The following is a 20517-nucleotide window of genomic DNA, read 5'->3' as shown; positions in this document are numbered from 1 at the left end:
TACCGGTATGCAAATAAAAGACAATCAGTAACATCATAGAACCAAAAAAACAATAGTATAATTAAAACAGAGGTAGAGCATAGAACTGTCAGCACTGAGGGGTCTCCTCAGCTCGCCCTAAATGTAGGCATGCACGAGGGAGCCCGTCACAACAGAAAAGGCATCACAGAATGGGATCCACCACCCCCCGTCCCATACCCCAAAAGTACATGCAGCCCCCGAACAAATGTATTTCTCTCTTTGGCAGATTGTCCTCTTCTTACCCCCTCTCCTCCATCCACGCCCCGGGGGAAAAGGGGGAGGGAAGGGGGGAAAAGAGGGGGGTAAGGGGGGAAAGGGGGAGTGAAAGGGGGAGGGAAGGGGGGAGGGAAGGGAAGGAGGTAAGGGAGGGAAGGGGGAGGGAAGGAGGGGCAGCAAAGGAGAGGGGACAAACATGCGGAAAGGTCAAGTCCTTTAGCGTGCTCACACCAGCAACCACCCGGACCCCATAAGTTTCAACTCCTCCCCTCCATGGTCACCACATGAAGATGAAAGAGGAGCAGCCCTGGTCGGTGCATGGAGAGTCCGGCAGGCAAGGGGCTGGGGCCACCATCCCTCCATCCAACGGGAGACTTCACCCGAGCAGCAGTTCTGGGGCCCGCCAATTAGTGTCTCTCCTGCATCACCATCGGGGGCTGTGTAGAGCATCCAGAGGGAGGCTGGGACCGCCAATACAGTAAGGGGTAAATCCTCCAGGGGGGTCCAGAGTCAAACTGGAGGGAAGCAGTGTCTCGCACCAATAGGCTCAATAAATAAGTCATCCAGGGTGTCCCCGAAAGCTGCAGAAGGCAATCTCGGCAAAGAGTAGGTGGGGGCCAGAGGGGGGGACGAGGGGCGCAACCAGGGAGAGGGGACACATATGCGGGAATGTCAAGCCCTTCCAGTACAGCGCACTAGGTATCACTCAGACCCCCCAAAGTGCAACTCCCCCCTCTAAGGTCAAGACTCCAGAAGGGAAGATGAGCCGCCCCCTGGTCTGTACATGAAAGAACCTGCTGCCAAGGGGTTGGGGTCATCATCCCTTCCTCCAATGGGAGATGCCACCTGTCAAGTGGTGCCCCTCCGACAATGTCGTCGGGGTATATGTGGAGCATCCAGGGGGAGGCAGGGACCACCCAAACAGTGAGGGGTAACGCCTCCAATGGGGACCGGTGTCAGACAGGAGGATAGCGGTGTCTTGTACAAGTTGGTTAATTAGACAAGTCATCCAGTATGTTCCTGTGAGCAGCGGAAGGAAAGGTCGGTAAGGATTATGAATGGGTGGGGGCCAGGGAGTGCATAAAACTGCCACCAGATGACCGAGGCAGAGAGGGCAAGGGGATGAAAGTCGGATCTGGTAGGTGGGGGGGGGGGGTGAGGAGTCTCAGGCCGCGTACACACGGGCGGACTGTTCGCCCAACCTTGTCCGCTGAACAGTGTTTGGGCGGACAGTCCGCTCGTGTGTGGGCTTTCAGCGGACAGTTTCAGCGGACAGTTGGACGGACAAAGTCTTTCGGAAATTCCGAAAAACTGTCCGCTGAAACTGTGTTTGAGCGAACAGTCCGCCCGTGTGTGGGCCTGTCCGCTGTACTTTCGAAATGAGCAGACTGTTCCCGCTCGGAAAGTCCGCCCATTTCGAGCGCGTGTACAGGTAGGCGGGCCCGCGAAGGAGACGTCGCGGGCTCCGCCGCCTGGAATGGGCTTAAAGGGGAACCCCAACGCCGAAAAAAATCGGCGTGGGGGTTCCCCCCAAGTCCACACCAGACCCTTGTCCGAGCACGCTACCCGGCCGGCCAGGAAAGGGGGGCGAGCGAGCGCGCCCCCCCTCCTGAGCCGTACCAGGCCGCGTGCCCTCAACATGGGGGGGTGCCTTGGGGAAGGGGGGGCCACGCTGCCCCCCCACCCCAAAGCACCTTGTCCCCATGTTGATGAGGACAAGGGCCTCTTCCCGACAACCCTGGCCGTTGGTTGTCGGGGTCTGCGGGCGGGGGGCTTATCGGAATCCGGGAGGCCCCCTTTAAGAAGGGGGCCCCCGGATACCGGCCCCCCACCCTATGTGAATGAGTATGGGGTACAATGTACCCCTACCCATTCACCTGTGAAATAAAGTACAAATAAAAACACAACACAGGGGGAAAAAATATTTTATTGCACAGCCGGGGGTCTTCCGTATTCGGGGGTCTTCTCGCCGGACTCCTCCGCTATGTGTGTGTAGCTCTTTTGCCAGCGGAGGAGTCCGGCTTTCTTCCTCCCCGCCGCCGGCCTCTTCTCCCGACTTCGGGGGTCTTGTCCCCCTCTTCGGTTCTTCTGCCGGGCCACCGCGCCTGGTCCGGTGGCCCGGTCTTCTGTCGCCGTCTTCCGTTCTTCTGTCGCCGCCTTCGGTTCTTCTGCCGGGCCACCGCGCCTTCTTGTAGCTCTTTTACAGGCGGTGGCCCGGTCTTCTGTCGCCGTCGCCGTCGCCGCCTTCCGTTCGTGTTCTTCTTCTTCTTCTTCTTCTTCTTCTTGTTCTTCTCCAGGAGATGTTGACACGTCGCTCCCTCCGGCCGGAATGCCAGAGCCGCCCTGCGCTGTGACTTATATAGTGACAATGGGGCGGGGTCACATGGTATATGTCACATGGGTTGGTCACATGGTGACCCCGCCCCCTTACGATGTCATAGTCCCCATGTGACATCAACCCATGTGACCAACCCATGTGACATATACCATGTGACCCCGCCCCATTGTCACTATATAAGTCACAGCGCAGGGCGGCTCTGGCATTCCGGCCGGAGGGAGCGACGTGTCAACATCTCCTGGAGAAGAACAAGAAGAAGAAGAAGAAGAAGAAGAACACGAACGGAAGGCGGCGACGGCGACAGAAGACCGGGCCACCGCCTGTAAAAGAGCTACAAGAAGGCGCGGTGGCCCGGCAGAAGAACCGAAGGCGGCGACAGAAGAACGGAAGACGGCGACAGAAGACCGGGCCACCGGACCAGGCGCGGTGGCCCGGCAGAAGAACCGAAGAGGGGGACAAGACCCCCGAAGTCGGGAGAAGAGGCCGGCGGCGGGGAGGAAGAAAGCCGGACTCCTCCGCTGGCAAAAGAGCTACACACACATAGCGGAGGAGTCCGGCGAGAAGACCCCCGAAGACGGAAGACCCCCGGCTGTGCAATAAAATATTTTTTCCCCCTGTGTTGTGTTTTTATTTGTACTTTATTTCACAGGTGAATGGGTAGGGGTACATTGTACCCCATACTCATTCACATAGGGTGGGGGGCCGGTATCCGGGGGCCCCCTTATTAAAGGGTGCTCCCAGATTCCGATAAGCCCCCCGCCCGCAGACCCCGACAACCAACGGCCAGGGTTGTCGGGAAGAGGCCCTTGTCCTCATCAACATGGGGACAAGGTGCTTTGGGGTGGGGGGGCCGCGCGGCCCCCCCCCTTCCCCAAGGCACCCCCCCATGTTGAGGGCACGCGGCCTGGTACGGCTCAGGAGGGGGGGCGCGCTCGCTCGCCCCCCTTTCCTGGCCGGCCGGGTAGCGTGCTCGGACAAGGGTCTGGTGTGGACTTGGGGGGAACCCCCACGCCGATTTTTTTCGGCGTTGGGGTTCCCCTTTAAGCCCATTCCAGGCGGCGGAGCCCGCGACGTCTCCTTCGCGGGCCCCGCCTACCTGTACACGCGCTCGAAATGGGCGGACTTGCCTCCGCCTTACGTGGGCGAGTCCGTTCATTTCAAAAGTTGAGCGAACTGTTTGCCCAACCTTGTTCGTCAAACAGTCCGCTCGTGTGCGGGCAAGTCCGCTCATGCAAATTTTGAGCGGACTGTTTGACAAACTGTTTGCCGAACAAGGTTGGGCGAACAGTCCGCGCGTGTGTACGCGGCCTCACTCATATTACTCACGTTGGCCATCCCTTGAAGCTGAGCTCTCTGCATACCCAGGATGTTCTTCTGTATAATCTAGCCTATCTGTATACATTAGCCTGTCTTTTGTACACATTAGCCTCTCTGTATCAACTAGCCGGTCTTCTGTATACACTAGTCCGTCCCTAGCTTGTCTTTTATACACATAGTCTCTCGGTATACCCCGCCTTTCTGTATACATCTTTATACCCTAGCCTCTATGTATAATCTTGCCTCTCATTATACCCCAGCCTGTATTCTGTTTACCCAATTTTGTCTTTTATATAAACTAGCCTGTCTACTGTATAACGTAGCTCTCATTATACCCCGGCCTCACTGTCAGCTTGTCTCTGTACACTAGCCTCTCTGTTTTCCCTAGTCTCTCTGTTTAAAATAGCCTCTCTGTATACACTAGTCTGTCCGTATACTTTAGCAAGTCTGCACACACTAGCCTCTTTGTGTAAAACAGCCTCTCCCTCAGTATAACCTCGCCTCCATCTCTGCATATCCAGTACGTTCTTCTGTATAATCTAGCCTGTCTTTTGTACACATTAGCCTCTCTGTATAAACTAGCTGGTCTTCTGTATACACTATTCCGTCTGTATACACTAGCAAGTCTGTGTAACCCGGTCTCTCTCTCCCTAGAAAACACCAACCCTGACCCTGACAGAGGAGGAGGGTTTAATAGTCCCTCAGACTGCTCCCACAAATACGGGCTGGCCTGCGGCCAGCCTTCCCACTTGTAATCGGAGTCTTCAAGTGGGAAATGCGATATTACTTAACCACTTCCCACCCGGCCAATGCACATATACGGCCGGGTGGGAGCCGTCTACTTCTGATAGGACGTTCAGGAATGTCAATCAGGGCTCTGTGATTGGCCCTCCTGATCACATGACGGCCGTGTCCAATCACGGCCGTCATGTGATGTAAACAAACAGCCAGTTGCTAGGCAATCGGCTCCTCCTCTCCTCACACAGAAGTCATCGCTGAGGAGAGGAGAGTAGATTGCTGCAGCCAGCTGATGATCAGTGAGTATGAGCTGTTTTTTACAGCTTTTTACTCACTGATCTTCAGTCTAGTGTAAACACACAACACACCACACAGTGTAAACACAGTCCCCACATATGTCCCCATAACACACATGTCCCCAAAACATACATGTCCCCAAAAAATAAAAACACATGTCCCTAATAATAAAAACATGTCCCCCACATATGTCCCACTAAAATCACTTGTCCCAATGATTATGTGCACACATATGTACGTGATCACCTGCACACATATGTACATGATCATTTGCGTACATATGTCCGTGATCACACAAACCAATTATTATACACTTGACGGATTTTTTTTTACCAAAAACATGTAGCAGAATACATTTTGGCTTAAATTTATGACAAAATTTGATTTTATTGGATTTCTTTTAAAATAGAAAAAAGAAAATATTGTTTTTTTTCCAAATTTCCGCTTTTTTGCGCTTATATCGCAAAAAATAAAAAACGGAGTCGTGAATAAATACCACCAAAATAAATCTCTATTTGTGCGAACAAAATGATAAAAATTTCATTTGGGTACAGTGTAGCATGACCGCGCAATTGTCACTGAAAGCGCTCGAGCGATGAAAGCTGAAAATTGGGCTGGGAAGGAAGGGGGCGAAAGTGCCCTGTATTGTAGTGGTTAAGAACCAAGGCCTGAGGTGTGCCATGGCCTGGATGGTCAGTATGCTTGAAAAGAGGGCAAAAAGACACAAGTATAGGTAGAAAAGGAAAGGTAAAGATCCCATCCATAAAATGACATATGCCCAAACGCCAACTGTAAGTTACCGCTGTGAGAGTAGAACCCACCGACTCTTGACCTGAAGATGAGAAGGAACCCCTTAAGAGCCTGCAAGCTACGCAAACCCAAATGAATGTCCCGTGAAGGATAGGATGAGCCTGATGCCCAAGGTAACCCAGACATGAGAATGAACTTCTTGTGAATGAGAGGATACGTGGGGAAAAGGGAGCAAGGGCTGACCCGAAGAACCCTACAAGAAGATGGCTGAGCAGACTGAAAAAACCAAACACAAGACTGCCTGGGGTATACAGTGAGGCTATTATAATTGGAATGAGGCTAGGGTAATAAGATTGGCTTGGGTATACGGCGAGGTAGACCCTAGAAAAGAAACAGAAATCAGAAAAGTCAAACAAGGTAATACAGATAGGCTAATGTTATTCCCCTGAGCCTGGTGTATACAGAAGAATGGCTAGTGTATACAGAGAGGCTAGTGTGTACAGATGACAAGCTATTGTTTACAGATAGGCTTGTGTATACAGAAGAGAGTCTGGGGAATTCAGTGAGGCTAGTGTATGCAGAGAGGCTGGGACACCGAGACTATTGTAAAAAGAAGGCAGGCTAGTGTATATAGGTTACGGGCACGTGTATACAGAAGACAGAGAGGCTAGTCTATATAGAGGGACTGGTGTACACAGAAAGATTAATGTATACAGAAAGGCTAGCGTGTACAGAAGACATGACTTTATTTTTTGCTAATGCAACTACATCTAAATCATGTAAAGAGTTACAGTGCTTTTTTCATATTTGGTGCTGTTAAAAGGTCAGTAGTGTGTTGTCAGTGGTGATATCAATGTGACAGTTAATGTAGAGAACTACATATATAAAAAATAGAGCAAAAGAGGGCTAAGTTTATTTTGTTAAGTCATTGACTGATAGACGTTAAGTAATTGGCCGTTATTGGTTTGGCAGTACATGGTTTATTTTGATGTAAGATAGTTTTATTCTCTACCTATAGCCGAGTTTTAGACGACTTTATTATTAGCATTAGTCGCATTAATCATATTTATTATGCAGAGTGTAAGTATTGTAGTGATACGATATTGCTTTTGAAAGATTTGTATTATTATACATAGCATTGTTAGTAGACCAATAGGACAATTTACATGGCTTAATATTGCAGAGCGTAATTTAACAGGAAAGAAATCCAAAGCGTTAGTTGCAGTAGCTTCATAAAACTGAGAAATCGTTGCATTACTCTAAATGTAAAAGTTGTTCCGGTAGCACTGAGAAGACTGATATTAGATGAGTGATCTACCCATTCCGTTTACTATTGCAGAGAGATACCGGTTAAATGTTAATATCTTAATATTTATTGCTGCGTGTAAGGTAGAAATAAGATGTTTGTGTGAGTTGGTTTACCAGGATATAGAGATCGTAATCTGGTTATTCTAAGAATAAATATAGCAAAATAACACAGATTAATATTGAGACAGTATATACAAGTCGAGTTTAAGTGGAAATACACGAAATGACAGCAACGACGTGTGTAGGTTTTTATCAATCGGGTTCATTACGTGTCTTTAATAATGTAGTAAATATACCGCAAATACAGTATAAGGATAAGAAAGGAAAATAACTGGCAGAGGATGACATGGCAAAAAGACAAACTGCATTAGAAATGTGAATGTGAATTAGAGATGAAATGTCAATCCCCTTTGGTAACCATTAATTAAGTAAACACGGCTACGTACAGCAAAGTTTGAGCTAAGCAGCTAAATATTCCTTTATATTGCAGAGCTTAAGTATTGCAGTTGAAAAGAGATCGGAAGCGTTTTTTGCAGTAGCTTCAAAATGACTGAGAAATTGAGAGCAATTGAACTGTTCACATCGGTAGCATTGCATTACTCTTAATATGTGAAGCGTGTAAAGAAGCAAAAGATGGTTTTGTATTATCCTAAAAGTAGCAGTATACGTAATAAAGGTGGATTTAGACATAGCAAACCCTATAATCTAATTTAGCAAAATTAGAAAGGATAATATTGAGACAGTATAAACAGGTCGAGTTTAAGTGGAAATACACAAAATATCTAGCTTACCTTTACATTGTTCAATAGAGCCTTGCAAAGTAATACCAAGTTAGAATATCGGACTAGCAATTAGATGAGATGATTGCTGTAATCATAAAATATCAGCAACTTGTCTTTAAGGATGAGAAAGTATAATAACCGGAAAAGTATGACATTTTAAAGAGACAAATTGCATTAGAGATGTGAGATAGACATGAAATGTCAATCCCCATTGGTTACTTACATGAAACCATTAATACAGTTAACGCGGCTACATACAGCAAAGTGTGAGCTAAGCAGCTAAAGGGTATACATTATTTAAGAGTAAATTAACGTTACGCACGAAGGCGGCTTACACTGACTTTTCTCCGTTTCCACTGGTTATCCGCATAATGTATCAGTAACCCTGAAAATTAATAGTGATAGACAGTTTACAATAGGATGTATGCTTGATGTGAATGTAAAATAGTTGCATTATGTGTTATTAATGTAATCAAACTTTATTGCTATCCTTTGCTACTGCAACCACTTTCTCGCATTTTGCTGCTTTTAAAAAATGTGTTGCCAGTGTTATGTGTTACAAATGGTTATCAGTGTGACAGTTGAAGTAATATACAAAATAGAGTCAGAAAGAGAATCCTATTGCATAGAGGTAGAGAGATGGTTGCATTATTCTTAATGTGCCGGCTTTAAAAGGTTTTAAAAAGATGGTTTTGTGTGAATTTTGCTTTAACGTAAAATTAGCTGTAGACATTATATCTATGGTTACGTTTACAATGATTTAGAGATAGTAATCTCTATAATATAATAATAATAAGTATATTGAGGCAGTAAATATAAATACAGATAAAGTGAATACACAAAAGAGATCAAGAGATTGTTGCAAAGTAATATCCTCATTAAGGCCGATTGTCGGAATAGCAACATAACACGAAATATGAGCACGGCTAAAATACAGAAAAAGAGTACATTATTTAGGAGTACAGTAGAATATAGTATAAATTATTTAAGATTAAATTGACTTAGCCTGAAAAAATCTAAGTTTAAATCGTTGAGTAAATCGTAGAGTAAATCGTAAATTTATCAGCTAAGTTAACTCTGAGATTATGATTAATTTGACAATTCCATTACGCGGTCCATTTCCACTGGTATAATCATAATGTAATATCAGTAATTGCTATCAGTAAATGTTAAAATTTTAGACAGTTTACATTAGGATGTGGAATTGATATGGATTTAAAAGCGGTACATTAATTTTCTGAAGCATATGGCAGAAAGACGGCTTACACTGCTTTTCTCACATTTTGCTGCGGTAAAAAGAAATGTTTTGTCACTGTGTTTTAACTGTGCAATGATCCTAGTGCAGAGAGATACTCAGTTAATGTCAGAGATACTCGGTTAATGTCAGAAAAGCAATAAAACTTTTTACATCGTTAGCGAGCGATAGTTACATTACTCATAATATGTGCAGCATGTCTGGTAGCAAATGGATGGTTTTGTGAACATTTTGCATTACCGTACAATTAGCGGTAGACCTCATCGAAGTGAATAGATTTAACTGGTTTTGAGATAGTACTCTCTATTTCTAATAATAAATAAAGCAAAATAAGTCAGGATGGTGTGTCGTCAGTGGTGATATCAAAGTGACAGTTGATGTGGAGAATTACAAATATGCAAAATAGAGCAAAAGAGTGCAAAGTTTATTTTGTTAAGTCATTGACTGATAAGTAATTTTTTAAGTTATTGGCCGTTATTGTTTTGGCAGTACATGGTTTATTTTGATGTATGATAGTTTTATTGCATGCTTGATGTGGGTGATTAAAATCGTGTAGTCTATATTTAGCATAAGAATGAAAAGGCATAACATGGCAATGAGACAAACTCCATTAGAGATGCGAACTAGATGAAATGATGAAATGTGTCTGTATATCCAAGATTGTCTATTGTTATCACTTAGCCTACCCTCTAAATTCACTAGCCTCTCTATATACACGAGCATGTTTTCTGTTTCTGTATACATTACTCTGTCTTCTTTACACCCTGGCCTGTCTTCTATATACACTCTGTTATACACTAGTTTCTCTGTATACACTAGCCGGTCTTCTGCATACAAAAGCCTGTCTTCGGTATACACTAGCCTATTTTCTGAATACACTAGCCCGTCTTCTGTATGCCCTAGCCTGTCTTCTGTATACATTAGTCTCTCTGTATAAACTAGCATCTCTCTATACCCCAAACTGTCCTCTGTAAACACCTGTCTCTCTTTATAGCCTGTCTAGCCTTTCATCTGTACACACTAGCTTCTCTGTATACACTAAACAGGCTTCTATATAAAATAGCTTCACTGTATGCACTAGCCTCTCTGTATAATCTAGCCTTTATTCTGTATTCACTAGCCTTTCTTCTGTATGCTGTAGTCTTCTATATATACTAGCTTCTCTGTACACCCTTGCATCTCTATAAACACTGTGTAAACTAGCCAGTCTTATGTATACACTCGCCGACTGTATACACCAGACTCTCTGAATACACTAAACCCTCTGTATACCACATCCTGTCTTCTGTATACACTAGACTGTAAAAATTAGCTAGAATACACCAGCCTGTCTTCTGTACCCACTAGACACTCTGTATACACTACCCAGTCTTCTGTATACACTGTCAGCTTTGATGTATACCCAAGCCTGTCTTCTGTATATGCACTGTCCTTTCTGTATACACTCGACTCTCTCTATACACGAATCTCTCTATATACACTAACATCTTTGTATATACTAGCCTCTCTTTAAACTAGCCTCTCTGGGTACCCCAGCCTCACTGTTTACTCTAGCATCTCTGTATACTCAAGCCTATCTGCATGCACGAGTCTGTATTCTGTATTCACTAGCCTTTCTTCTGTATGCTGTAGTCTTCTTTATATACCAGCTTCTCTGTACACCCTTGCATCTCTGTAAACACTGTGTAAACTAGCCAGTCTTATTTATACACTCGCCGACTGTATACACTAGACTCTCTGAATACCTAGCCTATGTTCTGAATACACTAGCCCGTCTTCTGTCTTCTGTATGCCCTCTCTGTATAAACTAGCATCTTTCTATACCCCAAACTGTCCTCTGTAAACACTTGTCTCTCTTTATAGCCTGTTTAGCCTTTCTTCTGTACACACTAGCTTCTCTGTATACACTAACCAGGCTTCTATATAAAATAGCTTCACTGTATGCACTAGCCTCTCTGTATAATCTAGCCTCTCTTTATACCCTAGATAGTGTTCTGCATACACTAGCCTCTCCGTAGAAGCCAGCCTTTATTCTGTATTCACTAGCCTTTCTTCTGTATGCTGTAGTCTTCTATATATACTAGCTTCTCTGTACACCCTTGCATCTCTATACACCAGACTCTCTGAATACACTAAACCCTCTGTATACCACAGCCTGTCTTCTGTATACACTAGACTTTAAAAACTAGCTAGAATACACCAGCCTGTCTTCTGTATCCACTAGATTCTCTGTATACACTACCCAGGCTTCTGTATACACTGTCAGCTTGGATGTATACCCAAGCCTGTCTTCTGTATACACTAGTCTCTCTATATGCACTGTCCTATCTGTATACACTCGACTCTCTCTATACACTAACATCTTTGTCACTAGCCTCTCTTTAAACTAGCCTTTCTGTGTACCCCAGCCTCACTGTTTACTCTAGCATCTCTGTATACTCAAGCCTATCTGCATACACGAGTCTGTATTCTGTATACACTAGCCTCTCTTTAAACTAGTCTCTGTATACCCCAGAATAACTGTATACTCTAGCCTCTCAGTATACACTAGCATTTCTGTACACATCACCCTATCTGTATTCACTAGCCTCTCTGTATACCCCAGCCTGCCTCTCTCTATACACTAGCTTTTCTTCTGAATATAATAGTCTCAGTCTCTCTCTATAACCAAGCCTGTTTTCTCTATACATTAGCATGTGTCCTGTATACACTAGCCTGTCTTCTTTATTCTCTAGCCTACCTTCTGTATACCTTAGCCTCTCTGTATAAACTAGCCTTCCTTCTATATACACTGCCATTTATGAGGTAAACAAAGAGTCTAGTGTACATAAACGACAGGCTAGAGTATAAAGAGAGGATAGGGTATACAGAAGAAAGCCTAGTGTATACAGAACACAGGCTAGTACCCTGAGCCTGGGTGAGAGAGGATGAGGAGCATTAGGAGGGCTTGGTCTTTCACATCCGACCAAGCCATGATGTGGCTCAACACGTCCAGCTGCCGAAAATAAGGACAAGCGTGGGAGGCACACAACACCCACTGTAACAGTGCTAGGTTCCTGCATTACAGAAACAGAACACCAGCAATAAGGGGTATCTTCAGGTGTATACTGTGCAGGAGGCACACAACACCCACTCTAACTTCTGCACTGCCGATGCCTGTATTGCAAAAATTGAACACCAGTAATAAAGGGTAGCTTCAGGTGTGTACTGTGCAGGAGGCACATAACACCCACTGTAACAGTGCTAGGTTCCCAAGCAGTAAAGACACTGTCCCTGCCTATCGTCCTCTTTCCCTGACCGCCGCAACACACTATACAAGGCCGCCGCGCTGGCTGCCTTATATAGTGTGGGGTGTGTACTAAACCCCCTTGAGCTATAATTGGCCACAGGAATACTGCCTGTGGTCAATTGTGGCTCTCCTCTCAGAGGATGTCACATCTGTTCTTATTATATAGAACTTATTATGCTCCTCGTAAACTTTTTCAATTTGGCCGGACGCAAGTTGCCCCCGGTGCGGGAACATGGGGGGAGACATGATGCACATGTTTTGGAGATGCCCGAAGTTGATCTGCTACTGGACGGAGGTGACAGGAACCATTGATCGGGTGTTTGGAACCTCCACCAGGATGGAGGCGAAGTATTGTCTCCTGGGATTAGTTGAAGGAGTTGGAAACCCGGGAAGCAGCCAGATGGCAGTTCTGAGATGCCTATTTCAGGCAAGTAAACTGATTGCCCAACCCTGCTTAGCCTCCAATGTTGGCATTGACTTGTTTTTTTTAGCTTGTTTCCCAAGGTCACCATGTTGGCGTTTGTCAAGATGGTTGAGAGTGCCCAAAGAGATCGCCTATGGCCCCATCCCCTTGAAAGTGCCCGATCTTGTCTGATCTCAGAGGTTAAGCATTGTCGGGCCTGATTAGTAACTGGATGGAAGACCGACTGGGAATACCAGGTGCCGTATGCTTATTTCTTGATCATACATCACGGGACACAGGATCATTACATAATGGGTTATATAGGCACCTCTGGTGATGGGACACTGGTTAACCCCCAATTAAGGAGAATTCCTTCCCTATATAACCCCTCCCATATGGGAGGCACCTAATTTTTCCCTTTGCCAGTGGTGGTTGGTCACGTAAAACATGTGCTATGAAGAAAGTTCTGTGCAGGTCCCTGCGGGGGCCTAAGGGCTACAACAAACCGGATCCATATCTCGGGCCGATATTTTGACTCCCAAGATGATATGGTACCCGGGCCTCGTCATCTGAAGAAACTAGGTTTTGCCTGTAAGTCCTCTCCTATTGGAAGACTGGGCTCTGGGAAAACCAGACTTACTGTACTATTTACATAGTGGCACGAAAGTTTCTGGCAGAGTCTTTTACAAGGTCCAGGTAGGAGGTTCTTCTGAGAAGGAACCCCAAAAAAAACCTGAAGGTTGGCACAACTCTGCCCGCCGTGATGGGTGAAGGCTGGAATCTGTCTGTTTTCAGCAATTCCTGCGGCAAGGACAGGTAAGGGAAGTTAATCCTGTATAAATTATATTATGGATTTCTTCATTGAGTAGTTGTATGTCTTACTTGGTTTCCACCACTAGGGGGAGTAAGAGCAGCCTGATGCATACTTACATGCCTTTCAGATACACACGCTCAGTGAAGCCTGGTTCTCCCAGATGACTCATGTCTCCACTGCAATCTCAGCCACAATGAAGGTAATACGTAGTCTGGGGGTCCCAGACAGCTCCGATGGCAATTCCCTTCCCCCCTGGATACCGGCAGTCCTCGTGCACGCACACCAAGCACGCTTCCGTGCTAATGGAGGAGGCGGGAGTGTGTTTGCGAGCCGCGTCGTTCGGTGTGCACGGCGCTGTACTGCGCAGTTTTACAGCCCAGAGCGTCAGGGGGCTGTAAGTGGAGACACAGGAGCTGTGGGCAGTAAGCATCCCAAGGGATTGGATCCAGGCAAACCTAAGACAAACCTACTCAGCATCAGGTTGTGCAGTTTAAGCATATATATTTATTGTGAGACTTTAAGCACAACAGTGATTGCACTTTGTACTAGTACCTCTGCTTTGTAGCTTAGGACTATGTCTCCTTGTAAGAGGGTCTCAGGGGGAGATAACAAGGACACTGGTAAGTCACCGCCTAGGTCTAGGGGTTCTAAAAATGCCTGTAGGTTACCATCCCCCCCCTGCAAGACTGGAGTCAGCCTCACAGGATGAGTCAGTGCCCCTGTCAGGATTTGCAGCCTCTCCTGATATTTCAGCCCCGGTATACATCACTGAGGACTCCCTTAGGGCTACATTGGAAGGTTTTGAAGGGAGAATCATGAATTTTATTTCAGCTTCCCTGAAAGAAAGCAGGAAAAGGGGTAGATCCCCTCCCTCTGCTGAGATTCCTCTTTCAGATGACACTTCTGACAATGAGGAGAGATCCCTATCTTGGGACAGGTATCTTGAGCAGTCGGATGAATCAGAGGAAGAGGAGAGAGTCCCCTCCTCCCAGGCGCTCAGAAAACAGGTGCAGTATTATACTGAATTGGTGCGTACCACATTCAGAATGCCTGCTGCTGAGATCGCTACGTCCTCTGTTTCTTCCCTGGGAGTCAGGAAAATCCCACAACCTGCCTTTTCCTTTCCAATTAATCCCTTAATGGATAAATTGTTGTATGAGGATTGGGGACATCCCGATAAACTGTTTGCTCCTCCTAAAAGGTTTTCTATGCTTTATCCTCTGGAGGAAAGTTTCACCAAGAAATGGGGGGTCCCATCTGTCGATGCGGCTGTTTCTTGCGTGAATAGAAATCTGACCTGTCCTTTGGATAATGCTCAGGTATTTAAAGATCCAACTGATAAGAAGCTGGAAACATTATTAAAAGCCTCCTTTTGGGGGGGCGTGTCCTGACCATGGAGGAGTGAGGAAGTGCTTCACCTCAGCTCCGCTCCATCGCCGCACATATCAGCTGCCCTCAGCGGGGAAATCCGATCCACATCACCGGGCTCAATGTCCCAACGATCCCAGCAGTCTTCCCGACCGCCGCAGGGTAACAAGAAGCGGCAGGGACAGCTGGATCAGTTCTTCCCGGGTCCCCACAGACAGGGCCGCGATGGACCCAATATTGACCGGGAAACTTCAGAAAGCTGGGAAATCCTCACAGCCTGCTACAGTCGACCGGACCGTCTCCCCTGGCTTCTCCGGTGCCCTCCCCAGGATCGGTAAGTGATTCGGCCCCCCCTGCATCCCCCGGGTCCCTGGATGGCCGCTCAGAGGTCTCAGACCTCATGGGAGATGACACAATACGCCGCCATATTATGTCTCTCCCCACCAGAGAGGACCTAGAAAAGTTCACTAGCAGAGTGGAGAAGGCTTTCACCGCTGATATTGCCCAGCTTAAAGCTGATACTACACATCTGGGTCACAGAGTGGAGGCCCTGGAGGAAAAACTAGAGGAGACTCTCCCCGCTATTGCTCTGCTGCAATCTAGGTGCCAAACACAAGACCATCAGCTTGAGGTACTGCTGGGGCAATTGGATGATGTTGAAAACCGCAGCAGGAGGGCCAATATCAGGATCAGGGGGCTCCCGGAGGCTACTGGACCCAGGGATATTGTCCCCACTCTGACTGATATCTTTAGGGACATATTGGGACTCCCAGCCACTGCTCCTATTGAAATAGACCGAGCCCACAGAGCACTGCGCCCCCCGTCTCAAGACGCTGACAATCCCAGGGATATAATCTGTAAACTTCACAAATATACTATCAAGGACCGGATTATGAAAAAAGTGCGGGGTAAGCCCTTTTATGATTTTGATGGTGCTCCACTGACTTTCTATCAGGATCTCTCGCGGCGCACCCTCATGCGGCGGAGAGCCCTTCGCCCGCTCCTTTCTGTGCTCCAAGCTGCAGGACTGTCCTACCGCTGGGGCTTCCCCTTCTCTCTGCATGTGCTTAAGGATGGCAGGCAGGTGACCCTGCGCACAAAAGACGATCTTCCACATTTTCTATCCTCTCTGGGGCTGAATCCCGTGGATTTTCTGGATTGTAGAGGACCCCCGAGCGACTTGCTTGTCCCCCCCCTTCCTCACAGATGGTCTACAGTCACACGCAAGCATCGACGGAGGGACAGACATAGTTCAACCCGCAACTCTTCAGTGGTTCCTTCTACCACCCGAGACTGATACCGAGCCTGGGCTGTGTGATAGACGGCTGATTGCGGACTTTTTCTACTATGATTGCTGGTGTCTGGGCCTCCCCCCACGGGAATTGTAAATGGGATGTTTTGACCCTGTACCCCCCCCCCCCGGGTGTTCCAGGGACCTGGATGTGCCCTATGTGGCCGAAGACTGTGGCTGCCGTGGCCGCAAGAATTTTTGGTGACTTCTCTCCAGCCCTTGTTACTGTTTGACTATCAGATTAGGCCTACAGGGCGGAGAATGTTTACATTCCCAATGTTGGAAGGTGGTCTGCCACGGCGCCCCCTTTTTCTTCCCTTTGCGGGGCACCAGGGGTGGGGGGAGGGTTTTTTTTTAATGTGTTTTGGTTTCTGTTTTTATTTCCCCCTTTTCTTTTGCCATCGTAGCTACCTCCGTGACCCCCCCCCTCCGCGGTCTGCAGTTTGCTGTGCGGCTACCGTGGCGGGGGGGCCTCTGCCAGGGATCGGCCAGACTCCACGTCCCCGAATGCAATCAGCCCACACTGGGCTTCACCCCTTTTTTCCTCCTCTTTTATTTTTTACTTTTGTTGCTTTTTTGGATCGGTTTTTCTCCCGAATTGAGGCTATTCTGCTCTCAGATGTGGTGGGCGGGGCGGGGACCTTCCTTTTCCCCCTTGTTTTGGTTTACGTTCCCCACATAGGCCATCCATCCATGGGTTTAGTTCCCTGTTGGGACTTTAGGAGGGGGCTAGGAGCCCCCCCGGATAGTGGGGTGGGTCCCATCTCCCCCCAAACTGCTGCATTGTCTAATTTTGATGTAGCTGTTTTGTTTTTATGTTGTTGGTATTTTTGTACTATTTTTTTGTGTTTTTTATCTCCCTATCTCTCCCCTTTTCTTCTCCCTCTTTTTTCACTCCCCCCTTTTCCTAGGAGCCTGCTGTTGCTGCGGTCCTTACACCAGGCGGGTTGGGACGCATGCCCAGTCCTCCACTCTCCAACTCTCCCATGTCTACACTCCAGGTAATTTCCTACAATTTACGGGGTCTCTGCTCTCCGGGGAAGAGGAACAAATTGTGGTGGGAACTTAAAAAGTTGAAGGCCCAAGTGGTCTTCCTGCAGGAAACACATTTCACCAGCCATTCCCTACCCAGGTTGCCCACCCATATGTTTAATCAGTGGTTTCACAGTACATCTCCTAAGGCCAAGTCCAGAGGGACTGCCATAGCGTTCCATAAGACGTGCCCTTTTCAGCCAGTTGATAGCAAAATTGACCCTCAGGGCCGATTTGTTTTCCTAAAGGGCACCTTCCTGGACGCTACCCTTGACCTATTGACAGACTTTAAAGCCGGGTATTTAATTTTAGGCGGGGACTTTAATGTCTGCCCGGACCATCTGCTCGACACTTCGAGCACCCGACCCTCACACTCCCATGCCTTTTTCAAACACTTTCGCAAATCACTGCAGGCACACCTTTTACTTGATATCTGGAGGATTTTGCATCCCTCGGGACGAGACTTTAGCTATTACTCGTCCGTCCATGACGTATACACGTGCATAGACCATGTCTATGTTGACCGTCCCACGCTTGAGCTTCTGTAGACGGCATCCATTGGCAGCATCACCCTTTCGGACCATGCACCGGTTGGCGTGACCATTCAATTACCATCTGGTCCCCACAGGGCCTGGACGTGGAGACTGAACGAAAATCTCTTGGATGACTCTGCTGCGGTTGCCAAGGTGTCGGAGACCATCTCCCACTATTTTAGGGAAAACGCCTCGGATGAGATAAGTGCGGGTGTGCTTTGGGAGGGGCACAAAGCCGTGATTAGAGGGGAACTGATATCATTGGGTTCCCAAATCAAGAAAGCACGTCAAGAGGATTTCAACAGGGTTCTGGCCGCCTTACAGGCGGCAGAACTCTCCCATAAGCAGGGGGGAGCCCAGAGGCTAAGCAGAAGCTTTTTGAATTGCGTGACCTGTTTTTACGTTTATTAGATCGCCACACGTGTAGGCAGGCCAGGCATCTTTCACACAGGTACTATGAACATGGAAACAAATGCGGCCGTATGCTGGCCAGGGCCCTTCGCAAGAAACATGCTCAAGCTTATGTACAGAAGCTCCGTTCCCCCTCGGGTGCCGTTTTGGGTCCAATCCAACAAGATTGCCTCGGGGTTCCAGGAATTTTACGCCCAACTTTATAACCTTTCCCCGGCCTCGCCCGCACACGCTCAGCCTCCCAAGTCTGCTGCCATTCAAGAATTTTTAGCGTCGGCGAGAGTCCCTACACTTACGGCGGAACAATGCGTCGACTTGGAGCGGCCGATTTCGCCGGAGGAAATTGCGCTAACGGTGAAATCCCTGCCCAAGGGCAAGAGCCCGGGATCGGATGGTTTTTCGGGTTCCTACTATAAGATCTTCCTGCCCCTCTTAACGCCACATATGTGCACCTACTTTAATTCCATCGCGGAGGGGAAGCCTATCCCAACCGAAGCACTGTTGGCACACATTACGGTGCTGCCAAAAGAGGGCAAAGATCCTACCGTCCCCCAGAGCTATCGACCGATTTCCCTTCTTAACGTCGATATTAAGATTCTAGCAAAAGTCCTGGCAAACAGACTTTGGAGTCTTATGCCCCAAATTATTCACCCAGACCAAGCAGGGTTTATTCGTGGCAGGGAGGCGAGAGATAACTCCATCAGGGCAATCCAACTCATTCATTGGGCACGTAACAGTCCTGATCCTAAACCTTGTATCGTCCTTTCGATGGACGCCGAAAAGGCGTTTGACCGCGTCGACTGGGGGTACTTATGGGCGGTACTGGAGGCTCAGGGGTTGGGGACGCATATGATGTCCTCGATTATGGCCTTGTACTCCACTCCGTGTGCACAGGTGAAGGTGAATGGGGTGCTTTCCTCCCGGTTCCCGATTCGAAACGGCACGAGACAGGGGTGTCCACTGTCTCCTCTCCTTTTTGCCTTGGTACTGGAACCACTGCTCTGCAGGGTGAGGGTGAACGCAGACATTAGAGGCCTGAAGGTTGGGATGACGGAGCACAAACTGTCGGCGTATGCGGACGATGTGCTCCTTTATCTCTCTGAACCCCTGATCTCGTTGCCGGTTCTGTTGAAGGAGCTGAGGACTTTTGGTGAGTTATCCAATTTCAAGATAAACCTTTCCAAATCGGAGATTTTGCCTATTCACCTCGCCCCGCCTCAAGCGGACCACCTGCAATTAGCATTCCCCTTTACCTGGGCCACGTCTTCTATTAAATACCTGGGCATCCAGTTGACCAACTGCTTTGATGCTTTATATGCCGCTAATTTTCCCCCCTTATTACATGCGATCAAGGCGGATTTGTTGCAGTGGACCAAAACCGCTTTTACGTGGTTCGGCCGCATTAATATTATTAAAATGAATATCCTGCCCCGAGTATTATTCTTTTTACAAATGATACCCATCTCCCTCCCTAAACTGTTTTTTACCCAATTGAATAGCATTCTGTCGACATTTGTGTGGAACACAAAGAAACCTAGAATAGCCATGGCCTTGCTGAAACGCTCGAAGCTGACGGGGGGTCTGGGGGTTCCGGATATCCAGAGGTACCACAGGGCTATTGTTCTACAGAGGATACTTAATTGGAAATTTCATACTAAGTCAAAAGTGTGGGTCTCTCTGTAAAAATGGCTAGCTGGGAGAGATTTGGCTTATGCGCCCTGGTTGTCCCCGGAATATAGGGGGTTATCGGTGGATGTCTCCTACGCTAGCTACGCTAGCTCCATGGAGTCCAAAACCCAAGAAACTAATTTTAAAGTACTGTCTCGCTGGTACAGAGTGCCGGCAGACTTAGCACGTATCTACCCTTCGGTATCGGACCGGTGCTGGAGGGAATGTGGCCAATTGGGCACCCTCCTTCATATTTGGTGGGATTGCCCACGAATCAAGCCATTCTGGGAGGACATCCGATCCCGCATAGAGGCAGTTTTGCATCTTGATGTGCCACTGTCTCCGGCCAACTATCTTTTGCACATTCCTCCGATCCCGATTGGTAGATACAAAAAAAGCCCTCTGCCACATCTGTTGAACGCGGCCAGACGTCTTATACCGATTTACTGGAAACAAACTAGGACTCCCACAGTGGAGGACTGGGTCAAAAAAGTGAATGACATCAGAGAAGCGGAATATTGGGTGGCAACCTGTAGGGGTACACGGGCTAAGTGTGACAGCATATGGCAATCATGGACAGTCTACATGTCCGAAACTATATACGCTACCTCCAGTCTGGACTTGGCTCTACTGGAGCTAGCGGAACCCTCTTTGAGATCCCGCACACACAATGATGTTCCCACCTA

The sequence above is a fragment of the Lithobates pipiens genome, unplaced genomic scaffold (assembly GCF_037356315.1).
Source record: "Lithobates pipiens isolate NorthernLeopardFrog02 unplaced genomic scaffold, aLitPip1_a1.2 Scaffold_19, whole genome shotgun sequence".
Lineage (NCBI taxonomy): Eukaryota > Metazoa > Chordata > Amphibia > Anura > Ranidae > Lithobates > Lithobates pipiens.
Note: the sequence above shows the minus strand (reverse complement) of the source record.